We start from the raw sequence: 26,903 nt of genomic DNA, 5'->3' as shown, positions 1-26,903 counted from the left end.
TCAAAGAAATCCGCAATGACGGAAACTCATGTGAGCTCCATGGGACGATGAACGGAGGAAAGGCGACGGTGCAGAGAGGGAAAGAAAGCACAAACGTTTGGATGGATCACAAGGGCGTGTCTTCGACGAGGTTCGCCTTTTCGGCATATAAAGCGCGCAATTCAGCCTATTGATCTGGGTAGTGAACGGTCACCACCTCGTTGTCTCTTGTGGTCAAAGCTCCTTGGTCCTTGGAGGAGTCTTCCGTTTCACAAGACGTTGTTGCGGAGGAGTCTTCCGGTTCACAAGACTTTGTTGTGGAGGAGTCTTCCGGTTCACAAGACGTTGTTGTTGAGGAGTCTTCCGGTTCACAAGACATTGTTGTGGAGTCTTCCGGTTCAAAAGACGTTGCTGTGGAGGAGTCTTCCGGTTCACAAGACGTTGTTGTGGAACAGTCTTCCGGTTCACAAGACGTTGTTGTTGATGAGACTTATGGTTCACAAGACGTTGTTGTGAAGGAGTCATTGGGTTAGCAAGACGTTGTTGTGGATGAGACTTATGGTTCACAAGACGTTGTTGTGGAGGAGTCTTCCGGTTCACAAGACGTTGTTGTGGAGGAGTCTTCCGGTTCACAAGTCGTTGTTGCAGAGGAGTCTTCCGGTTCACAAGATGTTGTTGTGGATTGTCTTCTGGTTCACAAGACGTTGTTGTGGAACAGTCTTCCGGTTCACAAGACGTTGTTGTGGAGGGGTCTTTCGGTTCACAAGAAGTTGTTGTGGAGGAGTCTTCCGGTTCACAAGACGTTGTTGCGGAAGAGTCTTCCGGTTCACAAGATGTTGTTGTGGATTGTCTTCTGGTTCACAAGACGTTGTTGTGGAACAGTCTTCCGGTTCACAAGACGTTGTTGTGGAGGGGTCTTTCGGTTCACAAGACCTTGTTGTGGAGGAGTCTTCCAGTTCACAAGACGTTGTTGTGGAGAAGTCTTCCGGTTCACAAGACGTTCTTGTGGAGGAGTCTTCCGGTTCACAAGACATTGTTGTGGAGGAGTCTTTCGGTTCACAAGACGTTGTTGTTGATGAGACTTATGGTTCACAAGACGTTGTTGTGGAGGAGTCTTCCGGTTCACAAGACGTTGTTGTGGAACAGTCTTCCGGTTTACAAGACGTGGTTGTGGAAGAGTCTTCTGGTTCACAAGACGTTGTTGTTGAGTCTCCTGGTTCACAGGACGTTGTTGTGGAGGAGTCTTCCGGTTCACAAGACGTTGTTGTTGAGGAGTCTTCCGGTTCACAAGATGTTATTGTGGAGGAGTCTTCCGGTTCACAAGACATTGTTGTGGAGGAGTCTTTTGGTTCACAATACGTTGTTGTGGAGGAGTCTTCCGGTTCACAAGACGTTGTTGTGGAGGAGTCTTTTGGTTCGCATGACGTTGTTGTGGAGGAGTCTTCCGGTTCACAAGACGTTGTTGTGGAGGAGTCTTCCGGTTCACAAAACGTTGTTGTGGAGGAGTCTTCCAGCTCACAAGACGTTGTTGTGGAAGAGTCTTCTGGTTCACAAGACGTTGTTGTTGAGGAGTCTTTTGGTTCACAAGACGTTGTTGTGGAGGAGTCATTGGGTTAGCAAGACGTTGTTGTGGATGAGACTTATGGTTCACAAGACGTTGTTGTGGAGGAGTCTTCCGGTTCACAAGACGTTGTTGTGGAGGAGTCTTCCGGTTCACAAGACGTTGTTGCGGAGGAGTCTTCTGGTTCACAAGATGTTGTTGTGGATTGTCTTCTGGTTCACAAGACGTTGTGGTGGAACAGTTTCAGGTTCACAACACGTTGTTGTGGAGGGGTCTTTCGGTTCACAAGAAGTTGTTGTGGAGGAGTTTTCCGGTTCACAAGACGTTGTTGCGGAGGAGTCTTCCGGTTCACAAGATGTTGTTGTGGATTGTCTTCTGGTTCACAAGACGTTGTTGTGGAACAGTCTTCCGGTTCACAAGACGTTGTTGTGGAGGGGTCTTTCGGTTCACAAGACATTGTTGTGGAGGAGTCTTCCAGTTCACAAGACGTTGTTGTGGAGGAGTCTTCCGGTTCACAAGACATTGTTGTGGAGGAGTCTTTCGGTTCACAAGATGTTGTTGTTGATGAGTCTCCTGGTTCACAGGACGTTGTTGTGGAGGAGTCTTCCGGTTCACAAGACGTTGTTGTTGAGGAGTCTTCCGGTTCACAAGATGTTATTGTGGAGGAGTCTTCCGGTTCACAAGACATTGTTGTGGAGGAGTCTTTCGGGTTACAAGACGTTGTTGTGAAGGAGTCTTCCAGTTCACAAGACGTTGTTGTGGAGAAGTCTTTTGGTTCACAAGACGTTGTTGGGGAGGACTCTTCCTGTTCACAAGACGTTGTTGTGGAGGAGTTTTCCGGTTCACAAGACGTTGTTGTGGAGGAGTCTTCTGGTTCACAAGACGTCGTTGTGGAGGAGTCTTCCGGTTCAAAAGACGTTGTTGTGGAGGAGTCTTCCGGTTCACAAGATGTTGTTGTGGAAGAGACTTCCGGTTCACACGGAGTTGTTATGGAGGAGTCTTCCGGTTCACAAGACGTTGTTGTGGAGGAGTCTTCCGGTTCACAAGACGTTGTGGAGGAGTCTTCCGGTTCACAAGACGTTGTTGTGGAGGAGTCTTCTGGTTCACAAGACATTGTTGTGGATGAGTCTTTCGGTTCGCAAGACGTTGTTGTTCATGAGAATTATGGTTCACAAGACGTTGTTGTGGAGGAGTCTTCCAGTTCACAAGACGTTGTTGTGGAGGAGTCTTCCGGTTCACAAGACGTTGTTGTGGAGGAGTCTTTTGGTTCACAAGACGTTGTTGTGGAGGAGTCTTCCGGTTCACAAGACGTTGTTGTGGAGGAGTCTTTTGGTTCACAAGACGTTGTTGTGGAGGAGTCTTCCGGTTCACAAGACATTGTTGTGGAGGAGTCTTCCGGTTCATAAGACGTTGTTGTGGAGGAGTCTTCCGGTTCACAAGACATTGTTGTGGAGGGGTCTTTCGGTTCACAAGAAGTTGTTGTGGAGGAGTCTTCCGGTTCACAAGACGTTGTTGATCTATGTAATACCGGCACCATCCACACAATGGAGATTCGTGGTGGTGAATGCAGAAATCTGTTGTCGGAATGGCGCACACTCACACCCCCGTTAACCAATAAGAATGGACAGGATTCTTACATTTTCTCCAGTTACCATCATGATCGATGACGAAACTGTATTCGATAGTAATTGATAGATTAAAAATTTGGAAACGCTCTGCGACCCTCCGAAAGGTCTGCAGGTGTGTTCCATTGTCAATAAACTTGTAGAGTGCTCGCCTAATTTTAAACACTCAAGCAAGCACTCCAAAGAAACGGTTGAGAAGGAACGGCTGGCTTGGCAAGCGACAGCAAGCTGATTGCTCACGGAAAATACATTATGTTGCAAAGCCTGGTTGTCGTTAAGGACGCGGAGACTGCCGGGAAACCGCTAAGCCACGCCCCTCGGTCAGTTGTGTTTTTAATGAGTCGAAATTGATGAACTAATGCAACTTATAAACGTCTAATTGCTTCACTGTGAGTTGTGTCGTCCTTTAAAAGGCTCAAATATCATATGAAAACGGAGGTGGTTTCAGCGAGAAGAAGGAACGAGGTCAGAATACCTTCAAAGTATTAAATTGCTTATTTAAGTTGTGATTTTAACAGATTTTGAGGTTGTTTGAAGATGATTAAAGGAAAGTTATTCGAATATTCCCTTTTGGAGAATTTCTCAAAGAAATCCGCAATGAGGGAAACTCATGTGAGCTCCATGGGACGATGAACGGAGGAAAGGCGACGGTGCAGAGAGGGAAAGAAAGCACAAACGTTTGGATGGATCACAAGGGCGTGTCTTCGACGAGGTTCGCCTTTCCGGCATATAAAGCGCGCAATTCAGCCAATTGATCTGGGTAGTGAACGGTCACCACCTCGTTGTCTCTTGTGGTCAAAACTCCTTGGTCCTTGGAGGAGTCTTCCGTTTCACAAGACGTTGTTGCGGAGGAGTCTTCTGGTTCACAAGACTTTGTTGTGGAGGAGTCTTCCGGTTCACAAGACGTTGTTGTCGAGGAGTCTTCCGGTTCACAAGACATTGTTGTGGAAGAGTCTTCCGGTTCACAAGACGTTGCTGTGGAGGAGTCTTCCGGTTCACAAGACGTTGTTGTGGAACAGTCTTCCGGTTCACAAGACGTTGTTGTTGATGAGACTTATGGTTCACAAGACGTTGTTGTGGAGGAGTCATTGGGTTAGCAAGACGTTGTTGTGGATGAGACTTATGGTTCACAAGACGTTGTTGTGGAGGAGTCTTCCGGTTCACAAGACGTTGTTGTGGAGGAGTCTTCCGGTTCACAAGACGTTGTTGCGGAGGAGTCTTCTGGTTCACAAGTTGTTGTTGTGGATTGTCTTCTGGTTCACAAGACGTTGTTGTGGAACAGTTTCAGGTTCACAACACGTTGTTGTGGAGGGGTCTTTCGGTTCACAAGAAGTTGTTGTGGAGGAGTTTTCCGGTTCACAAGACGTTGTTGAGGAGGAGTCTTCCGGTTCACAAGATGTTGTTGTGGATTGTCTTCTGGTTCACAAGACGTTGTTGTGGAACAGTCTTCCGGTTCACAAGACGTTGTTGTGGAGGGGTCTTTCGGTTCACAAGACATTGTTGTGGAGGAGTCTTCCAGTTCACAAGACGTTGTTGTGGAGGAGTCTTCCGGTTCACAAGACATTGTTGTGGAGGAGTCTTTCGGTTCACAAGATGTTGTTGTTGATGAGTCTCCTGGTTCACAGGACGTTGTTGTGGAGGAGTCTTCCGGTTCACAAGACGTTGTTGTTGAGGAGTCTTCCGGTTCACAAGATGTTATTGTGGAGGAGTCTTCCGGTTCACAAGACATTGTTGTGGAGGAGTCTTTCGGGTTACAAGACGTTGTTGTGAAGGAGTCTTCCAGTTCACAAGACGTTGTTGTGGAGAAGTCTTTTGGTTCACAAGACGTTGTTGGGGAGGACTCTTCCTGTTCACAAGACGTTGTTGTGGAGGAGTTTTCCGGTTCACAAGACGTTGTTGTGGAGGAGTCTTCTGGTTCACAAGACGTCGTTGTGGAGGAGTCTTCCGGTTCAAAAGACGTTGTTGTGGAGGAGTCTTCCGGTTCACAAGATGTTGTTGTGGAAGAGACTTCCGGTTCACATGGAGTTGTTATGGAGGAGTCTTCCGGTTCACAAGACGTTGTTGTGGAGGAGTCTTCCGGTTCACAAGACGTTGTGGAGGAGTCTTCCGGTTCACAAGACGTTGTTGTGGAGGAGTCTTCTGGTTCACAAGACATTGTTGTGGATGAGTCTTTCGGTTCGCAAGACGTTGTTGTTCATGAGAATTATGGTTCACAAGACGTTGTTGTGGAGGAGTCATTGGGTTAGCAAGACGTTGTTGTGGATGAGACTTATGGTTCACAAGACGTTGTTGTGGAGTCATTGGGTTCGCAAGACGTTGTTGTGGAGGAGTCTTCCGGATCACAAGACGTTGTTTTGGAGGAGTCTTCCGGTTCACAAGACGTTGTTGTGGAGGAGTCTTCCGGTTCACAAAACGTTGTTGTGGAGGAGTCTTCCAGTTGACAAGACGTTGTTGTGGAAGAGTCTTCTGGTTCACAAGACGTTGTTGTTGAGGAGTCTTTTGGTTCACAAGACATTGTTGTGGAGGAGTCTTCTGGTTCACAAGACATTGTTGTGGAGGAGTCTTCTGGTTCACAAGACGTTGTTGTGGAGGAGTCTTCAGGTTCACAAGACGTTGTTGTGGAGGAGTCTTCCGGTTCACAAGACGTTGTTGTGGAGGAGTCTTCCGGTTCACAAGACGTTGTTGTGGAGGAGTCTTCCGGTTCACAAGACGTTGTTGTGGAGGAGTCTTCCGGTTCACAAGATGTTATTGTGGAGGAGTCTTCCGGTTCACAAGACATTGTTGTGGAGGAGTCTTTTGGTTCACAATACGTTGTTGTGGAGGAGTCTTCCGGTTCACAAGACGTTGTTGTGGAGGAGTCTTTTGGTTCGCATGACGTTGTTGTGGAGGAGTCTTCCGGTTCACAAGACGTTGTTGTGGAGGAGTCTTCCGGTTCACAAAACGTTGTTGTGGAGGAGTTTTCCAGCTCACAAGACGTTGTTGTGGAAGAGTCTTCTGGTTCACAAGACGTTGTTGTTGAGGAGTCTTTTGGTTCACAAGACATTGTTGTGGAGGAGTCTTCTGGTTCACAAGACGTTGTTGTGGAGGAGTCTTCCAGTTCACAAGACGTTGTTGTGGAGGAGTCTTCCGGTTCACAAGACGTTGTTGTGGAGGAGTCTTTTGGTTCACAAGACGTTGTTGTGGAGGAGTCTTCCGGTTCACAAGACGTTGTTGTGGAGGAGTCTTTTGGTTCACAAGACGTTGTTGTGGAGGAGTCTTCCGGTTCACAAGACATTGTTGTGGAGGAGTCTTCCGGTTCATAAGACGTTGTTGTGGAGGAGTCTTTCGGTTCACAAGACATTGTTGTGGAGGGGTCTTTCGGTTCACAAGAAGTTGTTGTGGAGGAGTCTTCCGGTTCACAAGACGTTGTTGATCTATGTAATACCGGCACCATCCACACAATGGAGATTAGTGGTGGTGAATGCAGAAATCTGTTGTCGGAATGGCGCACACTCACACCCCCGTTAACCAATAAGAATGTACAGGATTCTTACATTTTCTCCAGTTACCATCGTGATCGATGACGAAACTGCAATCGATAGTAATTGATAGATTAAGAATTTGGAAACGCTCTGCGACCCTCCGAAAGGTCTGCAGGTGTGTTCCATTGTCAATAAACTTGTAGAGTGCTCGCCTAATTTTAAACACTCAAGCAAGCACTCCAAAGAAACGGTTGAGAAGGAACGGCTGGCTTGGCAAGCGACAGCAAGCTGATTGCTCACGGAAAATACATTATGTTGCAAAGCCTGGTTGTCGTTAAGGACGCGGAGACTGCCGGGAAACCGCTAAGCCACGCCCCTCGGTCAGTTGTGTTTTTAATGAGTCGAAATTGATGAACTAGTGCAACTTATAAACGTCTAATTGCTTCACTGTGAGTTGTGTCGTCCTTTAAAAGGCTCAAATATCATATGAAAACGGAGGTGGTTTCAGCGAGAAGAAGGAACGAGGTCAGAATACCTTCAAAGTATTAAATTGCTTATTTAAGTTGTGATTTTAACAGATTTTGAGGTTGTTTGAAGATGATTAAAGAAAAGTTATTCGAATATTCCCTTTTGGAGAATTTCTCAAAGAAATCCGCAATGAGGGAAACTCATGTGAGCTCCATGGGACGATGAACGGAGGAAAGGCGACGGTGCAGAGAGGGAAAGAAAGCACAAACGTTTGGATGGATCACAAGGGCGTGTCTTCGACGAGGTTCGCCTTTCCGGCATATAAAGCGCGCAATTCAGCCAATTGATCTGGGTAGTGAACGGTCACCACCTCGTTGTCTCTTGTGGTCAAAACTCCTTGGTCCTTGGAGGAGTCTTCCGTTTCACAAGACGTTGTTGCGGAGTAGTCTTCCGGTTCACACGACTTTGTTGTGGAGGAGTCTTCCGGTTCACAAGACGTTGTTGTCGAGGAGTCTTCCGGTTCACAAGACATTGTTGTGGAAGAGTCTTCCGGTTCACAAGACGTTGCTGTGGAGGAGTCTTCCGGTTCACAAGACGTTGTTGTGGAACAGTCTTCCGGTTCACAAGACGTTGTTGTTGATGAGACTTATGGTTCACAAGACGTTGTTGTGGAGGAGTCATTGGGTTAGCAAGACGTTGTTGTGGATGAGACTTATGGTTCACAAGACGTTGTTGTGGAGGAGTCTTCCGGTTCAGAAGACGTTGTTGCGGAGGAGTCTTCTGGTTCACAAGATGTTGTTGTGGATTGTCTTCTGGTTCACAAGACGTTGTTGTGGAAAAAATTTCAGGTTCACAACACGTTGTTGTGGAGGGGTCTTTCGGTTCACAAGAAGTTGTTGTGGAGGAGTCTTCGGGTTCACAAGACGTTGTTGCGGAGGAGTCTTCCGGTTCACAAGATGTTGTTGTGGATTGTCTTCTGGTTCACAAGACGTTGTTGTGGAACAGTCTTCCGGTTCACAAGACGTTGTTGTGGAGGGGTCTTTCGGTTCACAAGACATTGTTGTGGAGGAGTCTTCCAGTTCACAAGACGTTGTTGTGGAGGAGTCTTCCGATTCACAAGACATTGTTGTGGAGGAGTCTTTCGGTTCACAAGATGTTGTTGTTGATGAGTCTCCTGGTTCACAGGACGTTGTTGTGGAGGAGTCTTCCGGTTCACAAGACGTTGTTGTGGAGGAGTCTTCTGGTTCACAAGACATTGTTGTGGAGGAGTCTTCTGGTTCACAAGACGTTGTTGTGGAGGAGTCTTCCGGTTCACAAGACGTTGTTGTGGAGGAGTCTTCCGGTTCACAAGACGTTGTTGTGGAGGAGTCTTCCGGTTCACAAGACGTTGTTGTGGAGGAGTCTTCCGGTTCACAAGACGTTGTTGTGGAGGAGTCTTCCGGTTCACAATACGTTGTTGTGGAGGAGTCTTCCGGTTCACAAGACGTTGTTGTGGAGGAGTCTTCCGGTTCACAAGACGTTGTTGTGGAGGAATCTTCCGGTTCACAAGACGTTGTTGTGGAACAGTCTTCCGGTTCACAAGACGTTGTTGTTGATGAGACTTGTGGTTCACAAGACGTTGTTGTGGAGGAGTCATTGGGTTAGCAAGGCGTTGTTGTGAATGAGACATATGGTTCACAAGACGTTGTTGTGGAGGAGTCTTCCGGTTCACAAGACGTTGTTGTGGAGGAGTCTTCCGGTTCACAAGACGTTGTTGCAGAGGAGTCTTCCGGTTCACAAGATGTTGTTGTGGATTGTCTTCTGGTTCACAAGACGCTGTTGTGGAACAGTCTTCCGGTTCACAAGACGTTGTTGTGGAGGGGTCTTTCGGTTCACAAGAAGTTGTTGTGGAGGAGTCTTCCGGTTCACAAGACGTTGTTGCGGAGGAGTCTTCCGGTTCACAAGATGTTGTTGTGGATTGTCTTCTGGTTCACAAGACGTTGTTGTGGAACAGTCTTCCGGTTCACAAGACGTTGTTGTGGAGGGGTCTTTCGGTTCACAAGACCTTGTTGTGGAGGAGTCTTCCAGTTCACAAGACGTTGTTGTGGAGGAGTCTTCCGGTTCACAAGACATTGTTGTGGAGGAGTCTTTCGGTGCACAAGACGTTGTTGTTGATGAGTCTCCTGGTTCACAGGACGTTGTTGTGGAGGAGTCTTCCAGTTCACAAGACGTTGTTGTTGAGGAGTCTTCCGGTTCACAAGATGTTATTGTGGAGGAGTCTTCAGGTTCACAAGACATTGTTGTGGAGGAGTCTTTCGGGTTACAAGACGTTGTTGTGAAGGAGTCTTCCAGTTCACAAGACGTTGTTGTGGAGAAGTCTTTTGGTTCACAAGACGTTGTTGGGGAGGACTCTTCCTGTTCACAAGACGTTGTTGTGGAGGAGACTTCCGGTTCACACGGAGTTGTTATGGAGGAATCTTCCGGTTCACAAGACGTTGTTGTGGAGGAGTCTTCCGGTTCACAAGACGTTGTGGAGGAGTCTTCCGGTTCAAAAGACGTTGTTGTGGAGGAGTCTTCCGGTTCACAAGACATTGTTGTGGATGAGTCTTTCGGTTCGCAAGACGTTGTTCATGAGAATTATGGTTCACAAGACGTTGTTGTGGAGGAGTCATTGGGTTAGCAAGACGTTGTTGTGGATGAGACTTATGGTTCACAAGACGTTGTTGTGGAGTCATTGGGTTCACAAGACGTTGTTGTGGAGGAGTCTTCCGGATCACAAGACGTTGTTTTGGAGGAGTCTTCCGGTTCACAAGACGTTGTTGTGGAGGAGTCTTCCGGTTCACAAAACGTTGTTGTGGAGGAGTCTTCCAGTTCACAAGACGTTGTTGTAGAGGAGTCTTCCAGTTCACAAGACGTAGTTGTGGAAGAGTCTTCTGGTTCACAAGACGTTGTTGTTGAGGAGTCTTTTGGTTCACAAGACATTGTTGTGGAGGAGTCTTCTGGTTCACAAGACGTTGTTGTGGAGGAGTCTTCCGGTTCACAAGACGTTGTTGTGGAGGAGTCTTCCGGTTCACAAGACGTTGTTGTGGAGGAGCCTTCCGGGTCACAATACGTTGTTGTGGAGGAGTCTTCCAGTTGACAAGACGTTGTTGTGGAAGAGTCTTCTGGTTCACAAGACGTTGTTGTTGAGGAGTCTTCCGGTTCTCAAGACGTTGTTGTGGAGGAGTCTTTCAGTTCACAAGACGTTGTTGTGGAGGAGTCTTCCGGTTCACAAGACGTTGTTGTGGAGGAGTCTTTCGGTTTACAAGACGTTGTTGTGGAGGAGTCTTCCAGTTCACAATATGTTGTTGTGGAGGAGTCTTCCAGTTCACAAGACGTTGTTGTGGAGGAGTCTCCTGGTTCACAGGACGTTGTTGTGGAGGAGTCTTCCAGTTCACAAGACGTTGTTGTTGAAGAGTCTTCCGGTTCACAAGACGTTGTTGTGGAGGAGTCTTCCGGTTCACAAGACGTTGTTGTGGAGGAGTCTTCCGGTTCACAAGATGTTGTTGTGGATTGTCTTCTGGTTCTCAAGACGTTGTTGTGGAGGAGTCTTCCGGTTCACAATACATTGTTGTGGAGGAGACTTCCAGTTCACAAGACGTTGTTGTGGAAGAGTCTTCTGGTTCACAAGACGTTGTTGTTGAGGAGTCTTCCGGTTCACAAGACGTTGTTGTGGAGGAGTCTTTCAGTTCACAAGACGTTGTTGTGGAGGAGTCTTCCGGTTCACAAGACGTTGTTGTGAAGGAGTCTTTCGGTTTACAAGACGTTGTTGTGGAGGAGTCTTCCAGTTCACAAGATGTTGTTGTGGAGGAGTCTTCCAGTTCACAAGACGTTGTTGTGGAGGAGTCTTCCGGTTCACAGGACGTTGTTGTGGAGGGGTCTTTCGGTTCACAAGACGTTGTTGTGGAACAGTCTTCCGGTTCACAATACGTTGTTGTGGAGGGGTCTTTCGGTTCACAAGAAGTTGTTGTGAAGGAGTCTTCCGTTTCACAAGACGTTGTTGATCTATGTTATACCGGCACCATCCGCACAATGGAGATTAGTGGTGGTGACTGCAGAAATCTGTTGTCGGATTGGCGCACACTCGCACCCCCTGTTAACCAATAAGAACGGACAGGATTCTTACATTTTCTCCAGTTACCATCGTGATCGATGACGAAACTGTATTCGATAGTAATTGATAGATTAAAAATTTGGAAACGCTCTGCGACCCTCCGAAAGGTCTGCAGGTGTGTTCCATTGTCAATAAACTTGCGGAGTGCTCGCCTAATTTTAAACACTCAAGCAAGCACTCCAAAGAAACGGTTGAGAAGGAACGGCTGGCTTGGCAAGCGACAGCAAGCTGATTGCTCATGGAAAATACATTATGTTGCAAAGCCTGGTTGTCGTTAAGGACGCGTAGACTGCCTGTAAACCGCTAAGCCACGCCCCTCGGTCAGTTGTGTTTTTAATGAGTCGAAATCGATGAACTAGTGCAACTTATAAACGTCTAATTGCTTCACTGTGAGTTGTGTCGTCCTTTCAAAGGCTCAAATATCATATGAAAACAGAGGTGGTTTCATCGAGAGGAAGGAACGAGGTCAGAATACCTTCAAAGTATTAAATTGCTTTTTTAAGTTGTGATTTTAACAGATTTTGAGGTTGTTTGAAGATGATTAAAGGAAAGTTATTCGAATATTCCCTTTTGGAGAATTTCTCAAAGAAATCCGCAATGACGGAAACTCATGTGAGCTCCATGGGACGATGAACGGAGGAAAGGCGACGGTGCAGAGAGGGAAAGAAAGCACAAAGGTTTGGATGGATCACAAGGGCGTGTCTTCGACGAGGTTCGCCTTTTCGGCATATAAAGCGCGCAATTCAGCCTATTGATCTGGGTAGTGAACGGTCACCACCTCGTTGTCTCTTGTGGTCAAAGCTCCTTGGTCCTTGGAGGAGTCTTCCGTTTCACAAGACGTTGTTGCGGAGGAGTCTTCCGGTTCACAAGACTTTGTTGTGGAGGAGTCTTCCGGTTCACAAGACGTTGTTGTTGAGGAGTCTTCCGGTTCACAAGACATTGTTGTGGAGTCTTCCGGTTCAAAAGACGTTGCTGTGGAGGAGTCTTCCGGTTCACAAGACGTTGTTGTGGAACAGTCTTCCGGTTCACAAGACGTTGTTGTTGATGAGACTTATGGTTCACAAGACGTTGTTGTGAAGGAGTCATTGGGTTAGCAAGACGTTGTTGTGGATGAGACTTATGGTTCACAAGACGTTGTTGTGGAGGAGTCTTCCGGTTCACAAGACGTTGTTGTGGAGGAGTCTTCCGGTTCACAAGTCGTTGTTGCAGAGGAGTCTTCCGGTTCACAAGATGTTGTTGTGGATTGTCTTCTGGTTCACAAGACGTTGTTGTGGAACAGTCTTCCGGTTCACAAGACGTTGTTGTGGAGGGGTCTTTCGGTTCACAAGAAGTTGTTGTGGAGGAGTCTTCCGGTTCACAAGACGTTGTTGCGGAAGAGTCTTCCGGTTCACAAGATGTTGTTGTGGATTGTCTTCTGGTTCACAAGACGTTGTTGTGGAACAGTCTTCCGGTTCACAAGACGTTGTTGTGGAGGGGTCTTTCGGTTCACAAGACCTTGTTGTGGAGGAGTCTTCCAGTTCACAAGACGTTGTTGTGGAGAAGTCTTCCGGTTCACAAGACGTTCTTGTGGAGGAGTCTTCCGGTTCACAAGACATTGTTGTGGAGGAGTCTTTCGGTTCACAAGACGTTGTTGTTGATGAGACTTATGGTTCACAAGACGTTGTTGTGGAGGAGTCTTCCGGTTCACAAGACGTTGTTGTGGAACAGTCTTCCGGTTTACAAGACGTGGTTGTGGAAGAGTCTTCTGGTTCACAAGACGTTGTTGTTGAGTCTCCTGGTTCACAGGACGTTGTTGTGGAGGAGTCTTCCGGTTCACAAGACGTTGTTGTTGAGGAGTCTTCCGGTTCACAAGATGTTATTGTGGAGGAGTCTTCCGGTTCACAAGACATTGTTGTGGAGGAGTCTTTTGGTTCACAATACGTTGTTGTGGAGGAGTCTTCCGGTTCACAAGACGTTGTTGTGGAGGAGTCTTTTGGTTCGCATGACGTTGTTGTGGAGGAGTCTTCCGGTTCACAAGACGTTGTTGTGGAGGAGTCTTCCGGTTCACAAAACGTTGTTGTGGAGGAGTCTTCCAGCTCACAAGACGTTGTTGTGGAAGAGTCTTCTGGTTCACAAGACGTTGTTGTTGAGGAGTCTTTTGGTTCACAAGACGTTGTTGTGGAGGAGTCATTGGGTTAGCAAGACGTTGTTGTGGATGAGACTTATGGTTCACAAGACGTTGTTGTGGAGGAGTCTTCCGGTTCACAAGACGTTGTTGTGGAGGAGTCTTCCGGTTCACAAGACGTTGTTGCGGAGGAGTCTTCTGGTTCACAAGATGTTGTTGTGGATTGTCTTCTGGTTCACAAGACGTTGTGGTGGAACAGTTTCAGGTTCACAACATGTTGTTGTGGAGGGGTCTTTCGGTTCACAAGAAGTTGTTGTGGAGGAGTTTTCCGGTTCACAAGACGTTGTTGCGGAGGAGTCTTCCGGTTCACAAGATGTTGTTGTGGATTGTCTTCTGGTTCACAAGACGTTGTTGTGGAACAGTCTTCCGGTTCACAAGACGTTGTTGTGGAGGGGTCTTTCGGTTCACAAGACATTGTTGTGGAGGAGTCTTCCAGTTCACAAGACGTTGTTGTGGAGGAGTCTTCCGGTTCACAAGACATTGTTGTGGAGGAGTCTTTCGGTTCACAAGATGTTGTTGTTGATGAGTCTCCTGGTTCACAGGACGTTGTTGTGGAGGAGTCTTCCGGTTCACAAGACGTTGTTGTTGAGGAGTCTTCCGGTTCACAAGATGTTATTGTGGAGGAGTCTTCCGGTTCACAAGACATTGTTGTGGAGGAGTCTTTCGGGTTACAAGACGTTGTTGTGAAGGAGTCTTCCAGTTCACAAGACGTTGTTGTGGAGAAGTCTTTTGGTTCACAAGACGTTGTTGGGGAGGACTCTTCCTGTTCACAAGACGTTGTTGTGGAGGAGTTTTCCGGTTCACAAGACGTTGTTGTGGAGGAGTCTTCTGGTTCACAAGACGTCGTTGTGGAGGAGTCTTCCGGTTCAAAAGACGTTGTTGTGGAGGAGTCTTCCGGTTCACAAGATGTTGTTGTGGAAGAGACTTCCGGTTCACACGGAGTTGTTATGGAGGAGTCTTCCGGTTCACAAGACGTTGTTGTGGAGGAGTCTTCCGGTTCACAAGACGTTGTGGAGGAGTCTTCCGGTTCACAAGACGTTGTTGTGGAGGAGTCTTCTGGTTCACAAGACATTGTTGTGGATGAGTCTTTCGGTTCGCAAGACGTTGTTGTTCATGAGAATTATGGTTCACAAGACGTTGTTGTGGAGGAGTCTTCCAGTTCACAAGACGTTGTTGTGGAGGAGTCTTCCGGTTCACAAGACGTTGTTGTGGAGGAGTCTTTTGGTTCACAAGACGTTGTTGTGGAGGAGTCTTCCGGTTCACAAGACGTTGTTGTGGAGGAGTCTTTTGGTTCACAAGACGTTGTTGTGGAGGAGTCTTCCGGTTCACAAGACATTGTTGTGGAGGAGTCTTCCGGTTCATAAGACGTTGTTGTGGAGGAGTCTTCCGGTTCACAAGACATTGTTGTGGAGGGGTCTTTCGGTTCACAAGAAGTTGTTGTGGAGGAGTCTTCCGGTTCACAAGACGTTGTTGATCTATGTAATACCGGCACCATCCACACAATGGAGATTCGTGGTGGTGAATGCAGAAATCTGTTGTCGGAATGGCGCACACTCACACCCCCGTTAACCAATAAGAATGGACAGGATTCTTACATTTTCTCCAGTTACCATCATGATCGATGACGAAACTGTATTCGATAGTAATTGATAGATTAAAAATTTGGAAACGCTCTGCGACCCTCCGAAAGGTCTGCAGGTGTGTTCCATTGTCAATAAACTTGTAGAGTGCTCGCCTAATTTTAAACACTCAAGCAAGCACTCCAAAGAAACGGTTGAGAAGGAACGGCTGGCTTGGCAAGCGACAGCAAGCTGATTGCTCACGGAAAATACATTATGTTGCAAAGCCTGGTTGTCGTTAAGGACGCGGAGACTGCCGGGAAACCGCTAAGCCACGCCCCTCGGTCAGTTGTGTTTTTAATGAGTCGAAATTGATGAACTAATGCAACTTATAAACGTCTAATTGCTTCACTGTGAGTTGTGTCGTCCTTTAAAAGGCTCAAATATCATATGAAAACGGAGGTGGTTTCAGCGAGAAGAAGGAACGAGGTCAGAATACCTTCAAAGTATTAAATTGCTTATTTAAGTTGTGATTTTAACAGATTTTGAGGTTGTTTGAAGATGATTAAAGGAAAGTTATTCGAATATTCCCTTTTGGAGAATTTCTCAAAGAAATCCGCAATGAGGGAAACTCATGTGAGCTCCATGGGACGATGAACGGAGGAAAGGCGACGGTGCAGAGAGGGAAAGAAAGCACAAACGTTTGGATGGATCACAAGGGCGTGTCTTCGACGAGGTTCGCCTTTCCGGCATATAAAGCGCGCAATTCAGCCAATTGATCTGGGTAGTGAACGGTCACCACCTCGTTGTCTCTTGTGGTCAAAACTCCTTGGTCCTTGGAGGAGTCTTCCGTTTCACAAGACGTTGTTGCGGAGGAGTCTTCTGGTTCACAAGACTTTGTTGTGGAGGAGTCTTCCGGTTCACAAGACGTTGTTGTCGAGGAGTCTTCCGGTTCACAAGACATTGTTGTGGAAGAGTCTTCCGGTTCACAAGACGTTGCTGTGGAGGAGTCTTCCGGTTCACAAGACGTTGTTGTGGAACAGTCTTCCGGTTCACAAGACGTTGTTGTTGATGAGACTTATGGTTCACAAGACGTTGTTGTGGAGGAGTCATTGGGTTAGCAAGACGTTGTTGTGGATGAGACTTATGGTTCACAAGACGTTGTTGTGGAGGAGTCTTCCGGTTCACAAGACGTTGTTGTGGAGGAGTCTTCCGGTTCACAAGACGTTGTTGCGGAGGAGTCTTCTGGTTCACAAGTTGTTGTTGTGGATTGTCTTCTGGTTCACAAGACGTTGTTGTGGAACAGTTTCAGGTTCACAACACGTTGTTGTGGAGGGGTCTTTCGGTTCACAAGAAGTTGTTGTGGAGGAGTTTTCCGGTTCACAAGACGTTGTTGAGGAGGAGTCTTCCGGTTCACAAGATGTTGTTGTGGATTGTCTTCTGGTTCACAAGACGTTGTTGTGGAACAGTCTTCCGGTTCACAAGACGTTGTTGTGGAGGGGTCTTTCGGTTCACAAGACATTGTTGTGGAGGAGTCTTCCAGTTCACAAGACGTTGTTGTGGAGGAGTCTTCCGGTTCACAAGACATTGTTGTGGAGGAGTCTTTCGGTTCACAAGATGTTGTTGTTGATGAGTCTCCTGGTTCACAGGACGTTGTTGTGGAGGAGTCTTCCGGTTCACAAGACGTTGTTGTTGAGGAGTCTTCCGGTTCACAAGATGTTATTGTGGAGGAGTCTTCCGGTTCACAAGACATTGTTGTGGAGGAGTCTTTCGGGTTACAAGACGTTGTTGTGAAGGAGTCTTCCAGTTCACAAGACGTTGTTGTGGAGAAGTCTTTTGGTTCACAAGACGTTGTTGGGGAGGACTCTTCCTGTTCACAAGACGTTGTTGTGGAGGAGTTTTCCGGTTCACAAGACGTTGTTGTGGAGGAGTCTTCTGGTTCACAAGACGTCGTTGTGGAGGAGTCTTCCGGTTCAAAAGACGTTGTTGTGGAGGAGTCTTCCGGTTCACAAGATGTTGTTGTGGAAGAGACTTCCGGTTCACATGGAGTTGTTATGGAGGAGTCTTCCGGTTCACAAGACGTTGTTGTGGAGGAGTCTTCCGGTTCACAAGACGTTGTGGAGGAGTCTTCCGGTTCACAAGACGTTGTTGTGGAGGAGTCTTCTGGTTCACAAGACATTGTTGTGGATGAGTCTTTCGGTTCGCAAGACGTTGTTGTTCATGAGAATTATGGTTCACAAGACGTTGTTGTGGAGGAGTCATTGGGTTAGCAAGACGTTGTTGTGGATGAGACTTATGGTTCACAAGACGTTGTTGTGGAGTCATTGGGTTCGCAAGACGTTGTTGTGGAGGAGTCTTCCGGATCACAAGACGTTGTTTTGGAGGAGTCTTCCGGTTCACAAGACGTTGTTGTGGAGGAGTCTTCCGGTTCACAAAACGTTGTTGTGGAGGAGTCTTCCAGTTGACAAGACGTTGTTGTGGAAGAGTCTTCTGGTTCACAAGACGTTGTTGTTGAGGAGTCTTTTGGTTCACAAGACATTGTTGTGGAGGAGTCTTCTGGTTCACAAGACATTGTTGTGGAGGAGTCTTCTGGTTCACAAGACGTTGTTGTGGAGGAGTCTTCAGGTTCACAAGACGTTGTTGTGGAGGAGTCTTCCGGTTCACAAGACGTTGTTGTGGAGGAGTCTTCCGGTTCACAAGACGTTGTTGTGGAGGAGTCTTCCGGTTCACAAGACGTTGTTGTGGAGGAGTCTTCCGGTTCACAAGATGTTATTGTGGAGGAGTCTTCCGGTTCACAAGACATTGTTGTGGAGGAGTCTTTTGGTTCACAATACGTTGTTGTGGAGGAGTCTTCCGGTTCACAAGACGTTGTTGTGGAGGAGTCTTTTGGTTCGCATGACGTTGTTGTGGAGGAGTCTTCCGGTTCACAAGACGTTGTTGTGGAGGAGTCTTCCGGTTCACAAAACGTTGTTGTGGAGGAGTTTTCCAGCTCACAAGACGTTGTTGTGGAAGAGTCTTCTGGTTCACAAGACGTTGTTGTTGAGGAGTCTTTTGGTTCACAAGACATTGTTGTGGAGGAGTCTTCTGGTTCACAAGACGTTGTTGTGGAGGAGTCTTCCAGTTCACAAGACGTTGTTGTGGAGGAGTCTTCCGGTTCACAAGACGTTGTTGTGGAGGAGTCTTTTGGTTCACAAGACGTTGTTGTGGAGGAGTCTTCCGGTTCACAAGACGTTGTTGTGGAGGAGTCTTTTGGTTCACAAGACGTTGTTGTGGAGGAGTCTTCCGGTTCACAAGACATTGTTGTGGAGGAGTCTTCCGGTTCATAAGACGTTGTTGTGGAGGAGTCTTTCGGTTCACAAGACATTGTTGTGGAGGGGTCTTTCGGTTCACAAGAAGTTGTTGTGGAGGAGTCTTCCGGTTCACAAGACGTTGTTGATCTATGTAATACCGGCACCATCCACACAATGGAGATTAGTGGTGGTGAATGCAGAAATCTGTTGTCGGAATGGCGCACACTCACACCCCCGTTAACCAATAAGAATGTACAGGATTCTTACATTTTCTCCAGTTACCATCGTGATCGATGACGAAACTGCAATCGATAGTAATTGATAGATTAAGAATTTGGAAACGCTCTGCGACCCTCCGAAAGGTCTGCAGGTGTGTTCCATTGTCAATAAACTTGTAGAGTGCTCGCCTAATTTTAAACACTCAAGCAAGCACTCCAAAGAAACGGTTGAGAAGGAACGGCTGGCTTGGCAAGCGACAGCAAGCTGATTGCTCACGGAAAATACATTATGTTGCAAAGCCTGGTTGTCGTTAAGGACGCGGAGACTGCCGGGAAACCGCTAAGCCACGCCCCTCGGTCAGTTGTGTTTTTAATGAGTCGAAATTGATGAACTAATGCAACTTATAAACGTCTAATTGCTTCACTGTGAGTTGTGTCGTCCTTTAAAAGGCTCAAATATCATATGAAAACGGAGGTGGTTTCAGCGAGAAGAAGGAACGAGGTCAGAATACCTTCAAAGTATTAAATTGCTTATTTAAGTTGTGATTTTAACAGATTTTGAGGTTGTTTGAAGATGATTAAAGGAAAGTTATTCGAATATTCCCTTTTGGAGAATTTCTCAAAGAAATCCGCAATGAGGGAAACTCATGTGAGCTCCATGGGACGATGAACGGAGGAAAGGCGACGGTGCAGAGAGGGAAAGAAAGCACAAACGTTTGGATGGATCACAAGGGCGTGTCTTCGACGAGGTTCGCCTTTCCGGCATATAAAGCGCGCAATTCAGCCAATTGATCTGGGTAGTGAACGGTCACCACCTCGTTGTCTCTTGTGGTCAAAACTCCTTGGTCCTTGGAGGAGTCTTCCGTTTCACAAGACGTTGTTGCGGAGTAGTCTTCCGGTTCACACGACTTTGTTGTGGAGGAGTCTTCCGGTTCACAAGACGTTGTTGTCGAGGAGTCTTCCGGTTCACAAGACATTGTTGTGGAAGAGTCTTCCGGTTCACAAGACGTTGCTGTGGAGGAGTCTTCCGGTTCACAAGACGTTGTTGTGGAACAGTCTTCCGGTTCACAAGACGTTGTTGTTGATGAGACTTATGGTTCACAAGACGTTGTTGTGGAGGAGTCATTGGGTTAGCAAGACGTTGTTGTGGATGAGACTTATGGTTCACAAGACGTTGTTGTGGAGGAGTCTTCCGGTTCACAAGACGTTGTTGCGGAGGAGTCTTCTGGTTCACAAGATGTTGTTGTGGATTGTCTTCTGGTTCACAAGACGTTGTTGTGGAAAAAATTTCAGGTTCACAACACGTTGTTGTGGAGGGGTCTTTCGGTTCACAAGAAGTTGTTGTGGAGGAGTCTTCGGGTTCACAAGACGTTGTTGCGGAGGAGTCTTCCGGTTCACAAGATGTTGTTGTGGATTGTCTTCTGGTTCACAAGACGTTGTTGTGGAACAGTCTTCCGGTTCACAAGACGTTGTTGTGGAGGGGTCTTTCGGTTCACAAGACATTGTTGTGGAGGAGTCTTCCAGTTCACAAGACGTTGTTGTGGAGGAGTCTTCCGATTCACAAGACATTGTTGTGGAGGAGTCTTTCGGTTCACAAGATGTTGTTGTTGATGAGTCTCCTGGTTCACAGGACGTTGTTGTGGAGGAGTCTTCCGGTTCACAAGACGTTGTTGTGGAGGAGTCTTCTGGTTCACAAGACATTGTTGTGGAGGAGTCTTCTGGTTCACAAGACGTTGTTGTGGAGGAGTCTTCCGGTTCACAAGACGTTGTTGTGGAGGAGTCTTCCGGTTCACAAGACGTTGTTGTGGAGGAGTCTTCCGGTTCACAAGACGTTGTTGTGGAGGAGTCTTCCGGTTCACAAGACGTTGTTGTGGAGGAGTCTTCCGGTTCACAATACGTTGTTGTGGAGGAGTCTTCCGGTTCACAAGACGTTGTTGTGGAGGAGTCTTCCGGTTCACAAGACGTTGTTGTGGAGGAATCTTCCGGTTCACAAGACGTTGTTGTGGAACAGTCTTCCGGTTCACAAGACGTTGTTGTTGATGAGACTTGTGGTTCACAAGACGTTGTTGTGGAGGAGTCATTGGGTTAGCAAGGCGTTGTTGTGAATGAGACATATGGTTCACAAGACGTTGTTGTGGAGGAGTCTTCCGGTTCACAAGACGTTGTTGTGGAGGAGTCTTCCGGTTCACAAGACGTTGTTGCAGAGGAGTCTTCCGGTTCACAAGATGTTGTTGTGGATTGTCTTCTGGTTCACAAGACGCTGTTGTGGAACAGTCTTCCGGTTCACAAGACGTTGTTGTGGAGGGGTCTTTCGGTTCACAAGAAGTTGTTGTGGAGGAGTCTTCCGGTTCACAAGACGTTGTTGCGGAGGAGTCTTCCGGTTCACAAGATGTTGTTGTGGATTGTCTTCTGGTTCACAAGACGTTGTTGTGGAACAGTCTTCCGGTTCACAAGACGTTGTTGTGGAGGGGTCTTTCGGTTCACAAGACCTTGTTGTGGAGGAGTCTTCCAGTTCACAAGACGTTGTTGTGGAGGAGTCTTCCGGTTCACAAGACATTGTTGTGGAGGAGTCTTTCGGTGCACAAGACGTTGTTGTTGATGAGTCTCCTGGTTCACAGGACGTTGTTGTGGAGGAGTCTTCCAGTTCACAAGACGTTGTTGTTGAGGAGTCTTCCGGTTCACAAGATGTTATTGTGGAGGAGTCTTCAGGTTCACAAGACATTGTTGTGGAGGAGTCTTTCGGGTTACAAGACGTTGTTGTGAAGGAGTCTTCCAGTTCACAAGACGTTGTTGTGGAGAAGTCTTTTGGTTCACAAGACGTTGTTGGGGAGGACTCTTCCTGTTCACAAGACGTTGTTGTGGAGGAGACTTCCGGTTCACACGGAGTTGTTATGGAGGAATCTTCCGGTTCACAAGACGTTGTTGTGGAGGAGTCTTCCGGTTCACAAGACGTTGTGGAGGAGTCTTCCGGTTCAAAAGACGTTGTTGTGGAGGAGTCTTCCGGTTCACAAGACATTGTTGTGGATGAGTCTTTCGGTTCGCAAGACGTTGTTCATGAGAATTATGGTTCACAAGACGTTGTTGTGGAGGAGTCATTGGGTTAGCAAGACGTTGTTGTGGATGAGACTTATGGTTCACAAGACGTTGTTGTGGAGTCATTGGGTTCACAAGACGTTGTTGTGGAGGAGTCTTCCGGATCACAAGACGTTGTTTTGGAGGAGTCTTCCGGTTCACAAGACGTTGTTGTGGAGGAGTCTTCCGGTTCACAAAACGTTGTTGTGGAGGAGTCTTCCAGTTCACAAGACGTTGTTGTAGAGGAGTCTTCCAGTTCACAAGACGTAGTTGTGGAAGAGTCTTCTGGTTCACAAGACGTTGTTGTTGAGGAGTCTTTTGGTTCACAAGACATTGTTGTGGAGGAGTCTTCTGGTTCACAAGACGTTGTTGTGGAGGAGTCTTCCGGTTCACAAGACGTTGTTGTGGAGGAGTCTTCCGGTTCACAAGACGTTGTTGTGGAGGAGCCTTCCGGGTCACAATACGTTGTTGTGGAGGAGTCTTCCAGTTGACAAGACGTTGTTGTGGAAGAGTCTTCTGGTTCACAAGACGTTGTTGTTGAGGAGTCTTCCGGTTCTCAAGACGTTGTTGTGGAGGAGTCTTTCAGTTCACAAGACGTTGTTGTGGAGGAGTCTTCCGGTTCACAAGACGTTGTTGTGGAGGAGTCTTTCGGTTTACAAGACGTTGTTGTGGAGGAGTCTTCCAGTTCACAATATGTTGTTGTGGAGGAGTCTTCCAGTTCACAAGACGTTGTTGTGGAGGAGTCTCCTGGTTCACAGGACGTTGTTGTGGAGGAGTCTTCCAGTTCACAAGACGTTGTTGTTGAAGAGTCTTCCGGTTCACAAGACGTTGTTGTGGAGGAGTCTTCCGGTTCACAAGACGTTGTTGTGGAGGAGTCTTCCGGTTCACAAGATGTTGTTGTGGATTGTCTTCTGGTTCTCAAGACGTTGTTGTGGAGGAGTCTTCCGGTTCACAATACATTGTTGTGGAGGAGACTTCCAGTTCACAAGACGTTGTTGTGGAAGAGTCTTCTGGTTCACAAGACGTTGTTGTTGAGGAGTCTTCCGGTTCACAAGACGTTGTTGTGGAGGAGTCTTTCAGTTCACAAGACGTTGTTGTGGAGGAGTCTTCCGGTTCACAAGACGTTGTTGTGAAGGAGTCTTTCGGTTTACAAGACGTTGTTGTGGAGGAGTCTTCCAGTTCACAAGATGTTGTTGTGGAGGAGTCTTCCAGTTCACAAGACGTTGTTGTGGAGGAGTCTTCCGGTTCACAGGACGTTGTTGTGGAGGGGTCTTTCGGTTCACAAGACGTTGTTGTGGAACAGTCTTCCGGTTCACAATACGTTGTTGTGGAGGGGTCTTTCGGTTCACAAGAAGTTGTTGTGAAGGAGTCTTCCGTTTCACAAGACGTTGTTGATCTATGTTATACCGGCACCATCCGCACAATGGAGATTAGTGGTGGTGACTGCAGAAATCTGTTGTCGGATTGGCGCACACTCGCACCCCCTGTTAACCAATAAGAACGGACAGGATTCTTACATTTTCTCCAGTTACCATCGTGATCGATGACGAAACTGTATTCGATAGTAATTGATAGATTAAAAATTTGGAAACGCTCTGCGACCCTCCGAAAGGTCTGCAGGTGTGTTCCATTGTCAATAAACTTGCGGAGTGCTCGCCTAATTTTAAACACTCAAGCAAGCACTCCAAAGAAACGGTTGAGAAGGAACGGCTGGCTTGGCAAGCGACAGCAAGCTGATTGCTCACGGAAAATACATTATGTTGCAAAGCCTGGTTGTCGTTAAGGACGCGGAGACTGCCGGGAAACCGCTAAGCCACGCCCCTCGGTCAGTTGTGTTTTTAATGAGTCGAAATTGATGAACTAATGCAACTTATAAACGTCTAATTGCTTCACTGTGAGTTGTGTCGTCCTTTAAAAGGCTCAAATATCATATGAAAACGGAGGTGGTTTCAGCGAGAAGAAGGAACGAGGTCAGAATACCTTCAAAGTATTAAATTGCTTATTTAAGTTGTGATTTTAACAGATTTTGAGGTTGTTTGAAGATGATTAAAGGAAAGTTATTCGAATATTCCCTTTTGGAGAATTTCTCAAAGAAATCCGCAATGACGGAAACTCATGTGAGCTCCATGGGACGATGAACGGAGGAAAGGCGACGGTGCAGAGAGGGAAAGAAAGCACAAACGTTTGGATGGATCACAAGGGCGTGTCTTCGACGAGGTTCGCCTTTCCGGCATATAAAGCGCGCAATTCAGCCTATTGATCTGGGTAGTGAACGGTCACCACCTCGTTGTCTCTTGTGGTCAAAGCTCCTTGGTCCTTGGAGGAGTCTTCCGTTTCACAAGACGTTGTTGCGGAGGAGTCTTCCGGTTCACAAGACTTTGTTGTGGAGGAGTCTTCCGGTTCACAAGACGTTGTTGTTGAGGAGTCTTCCGGTTCACAAGACATTGTTGTGGAGTCTTCCGGTTCAAAAGACGTTGCTGTGGAGGAGTCTTCCGGTTCACAAGACGTTGTTGTGGAACAGTCTTCCGGTTCACAAGACGTTGTTGTTGATGAGACTTATGGTTCACAAGACGTTGTTGTGAAGGAGTCATTGGGTTAGCAAGACGTTGTTGTGGATGAGACTTATGGTTCACAAGACGTTGTTGTGGAGGAGTCTTCCGGTTCACAAGACGTTGTTGTGGAGGAGTCTTCCGGTTCACAAGTCGTTGTTGCAGAGGAGTCTTCCGGTTCACAAGATGTTGTTGTGGATTGTCTTCTGGTTCACAAGACGTTGTTGTGGAACAGTCTTCCGGTTCACAAGACGTTGTTGTGGAGGGGTCTTTCGGTTCACAAGAAGTTGTTGTGGAGGAGTCTTCCGGTTCACAAGACGTTGTTGCGGAAGAGTCTTCCGGTTCACAAGATGTTGTTGTGGATTGTCTTCTGGTTCACAAGACGTTGTTGTGGAACAGTCTTCCGGTTCACAAGACGTTGTTGTGGAGGGGTCTTTCGGTTCACAAGACCTTGTTGTGGAGGAGTCTTCCAGTTCACAAGACGTTGTTGTGGAGAAGTCTTCCGGTTCACAAGACGTTCTTGTGGAGGAGTCTTCCGGTTCACAAGACATTGTTGTGGAGGAGTCTTTCGGTTCACAAGACGTTGTTGTTGATGAGACTTATGGTTCACAAGACGTTGTTGTGGAGGAGTCTTCCGGTTCACAAGACGTTGTTGTGGAACAGTCTTCCGGTTTACAAGACGTGGTTGTGGAAGAGTCTTCTGGTTCACAAGACGTTGTTGTTGAGTCTCCTGGTTCACAGGACGTTGTTGTGGAGGAGTCTTCCGGTTCACAAGACGTTGTTGTTGAGGAGTCTTCCGGTTCACAAGATGTTATTGTGGAGGAGTCTTCCGGTTCACAAGACATTGTTGTGGAGGAGTCTTTTGGTTCACAATACGTTGTTGTGGAGGAGTCTTCCGGTTCACAAGACGTTGTTGTGGAGGAGTCTTTTGGTTCGAATGACGTTGTTGTGGAGGAGTCTTCCGGTTCACAAGACGTTGTTGTGGAGGAGTCTTCCGGTTCACAAAACGTTGTTGTGGAGGAGTCTTCCAGCTCACAAGACGTTGTTGTGGAAGAGTCTTCTGGTTCACAAGACGTAGTTGTTGAGGAGTCTTTTGGTTCACAAGACGTTGTTGTGGAGGAGTCATTGGGTTAGCAAGACGTTGTTGTGGATGAGACTTATGGTTCACAAGACGTTGTTGTGGAGGAGTCTTCCGGTTCACAAGACGTTGTTGTGGAGGAGTCTTCCGGTTCACAAGACGTTGTTGCGGAGGAGTCTTCTGGTTCACAAGATGTTGTTGTGGATTGTCTTCTGGTTCACAAGACGTTGTGGTGGAACAGTTTCAGGTTCACAACACGTTGTTGTGGAGGGGTCTTTCGGTTCACAAGAAGTTGTTGTGGAGGAGTTTTCCGGTTCACAAGACGTTGTTGCGGAGGAGTCTTCCGGTTCACAAGATGTTGTTGTGGATTGTCTTCTGGTTCACAAGACGTTGTTGTGGAACAGTCTTCTGGTTCACAAGACGTTGTTGTGGAGGGGTCTTTCGGTTCACAAGACATTGTTGTGGAGGAGTCTTCCAGTTCACAAGACGTTGTTGTGGAGGAGTCTTCCGGTTCACAAGACATTGTTGTGGAGGAGTCTTTCGGTTCACAAGATGTTGTTGTTGATGAGTCTCCTGGTTCACAGGACGTTGTTGTGGAGGAGTCTTCCGGTTCACAAGACGTTGTTGTTGAGGAGTCTTCCGGTTCACAAGATGTTATTGTGGAGGAGTCTTCCGGTTCACAAGACATTGTTGTGGAGGAGTCTTTCGGGTTACAAGACGTTGTTGTGAAGGAGTCTTCCAGTTCACAAGACGTTGTTGTGGAGAAGTCTTTTGGTTCACAAGACGTTGTTGGGGAGGACTCTTCCTGTTCACAAGACGTTGTTGTGGAGGAGTTTTCCGGTTCACAAGACGTTGTTGTGGAGGAGTCTTCTGGTTCACAAGACGTCGTTGTGGAGGAGTCTTCCGGTTCAAAAGACGTTGTTGTGGAGGAGTCTTCCGGTTCACAAGATGTTGTTGTGGAAGAGACTTCCGGTTCACACGGAGTTGTTATGGAGGAGTCTTCCGGTTCACAAGACGTTGTTGTGGAGGAGTCTTCCGGTTCACAAGACGTTGTGGAGGAGTCTTCCGGTTCACAAGACGTTGTTGTGGAGGAGTCTTCTGGTTCACAAGACATTGTTGTGGATGAGTCTTTCGGTTCGCAAGACGTTGTTGTTCATGAGAATTATGGTTCACAAGACGTTGTTGTGGAGGAGTCTTCCAGTTCACAAGACGTTGTTGTGGAGGAGTCTTCCGGTTCACAAGACGTTGTTGTGGAGGAGTCTTTTGGTTCACAAGACGTTGTTGTGGAGGAGTCTTCCGGTTCACAAGACGTTGTTGTGGAGGAGTCTTTTGGTTCACAAGACGTTGTTGTGGAGGAGTCTTCCGGTTCACAAGACATTGTTGTGGAGGAGTCTTCCGGTTCATAAGACGTTGTTGTGGAGGAGTCTTCCGGTTCACAAGACATTGTTGTGGAGGGGTCTTTCGGTTCACAAGAAGTTGTTGTGGAGGAGTCTTCCGGTTCACAAGACGTTGTTGATCTATGTAATACCGGCACCATCCACACAATGGAGATTCGTGGTGGTGAATGCAGAAATCTGTTGTCGGAATGGCGCACACTCACACCCCCGTTAACCAATAAGAATGTACAGGATTCTTACATTTTCTCCAGTTACCATCGTGATCGATGACGAAACTGCAATCGATAGTAATTGATAGATTAAAAATTTGGAAACGCTCTGCGACCCTCCGAAAGGTCTGCAGGTGTGTT

The sequence above is a fragment of the Myxine glutinosa genome, chromosome 7, assembly GCF_964187855.1.
Source record: "Myxine glutinosa chromosome 7, kmMyxGlut1.1, whole genome shotgun sequence".
Lineage (NCBI taxonomy): Eukaryota > Metazoa > Chordata > Myxini > Myxiniformes > Myxinidae > Myxine > Myxine glutinosa.
The sequence above is the reverse complement of the archived record's forward strand: the minus strand, read 5'-3'. Positions refer to the sequence as shown.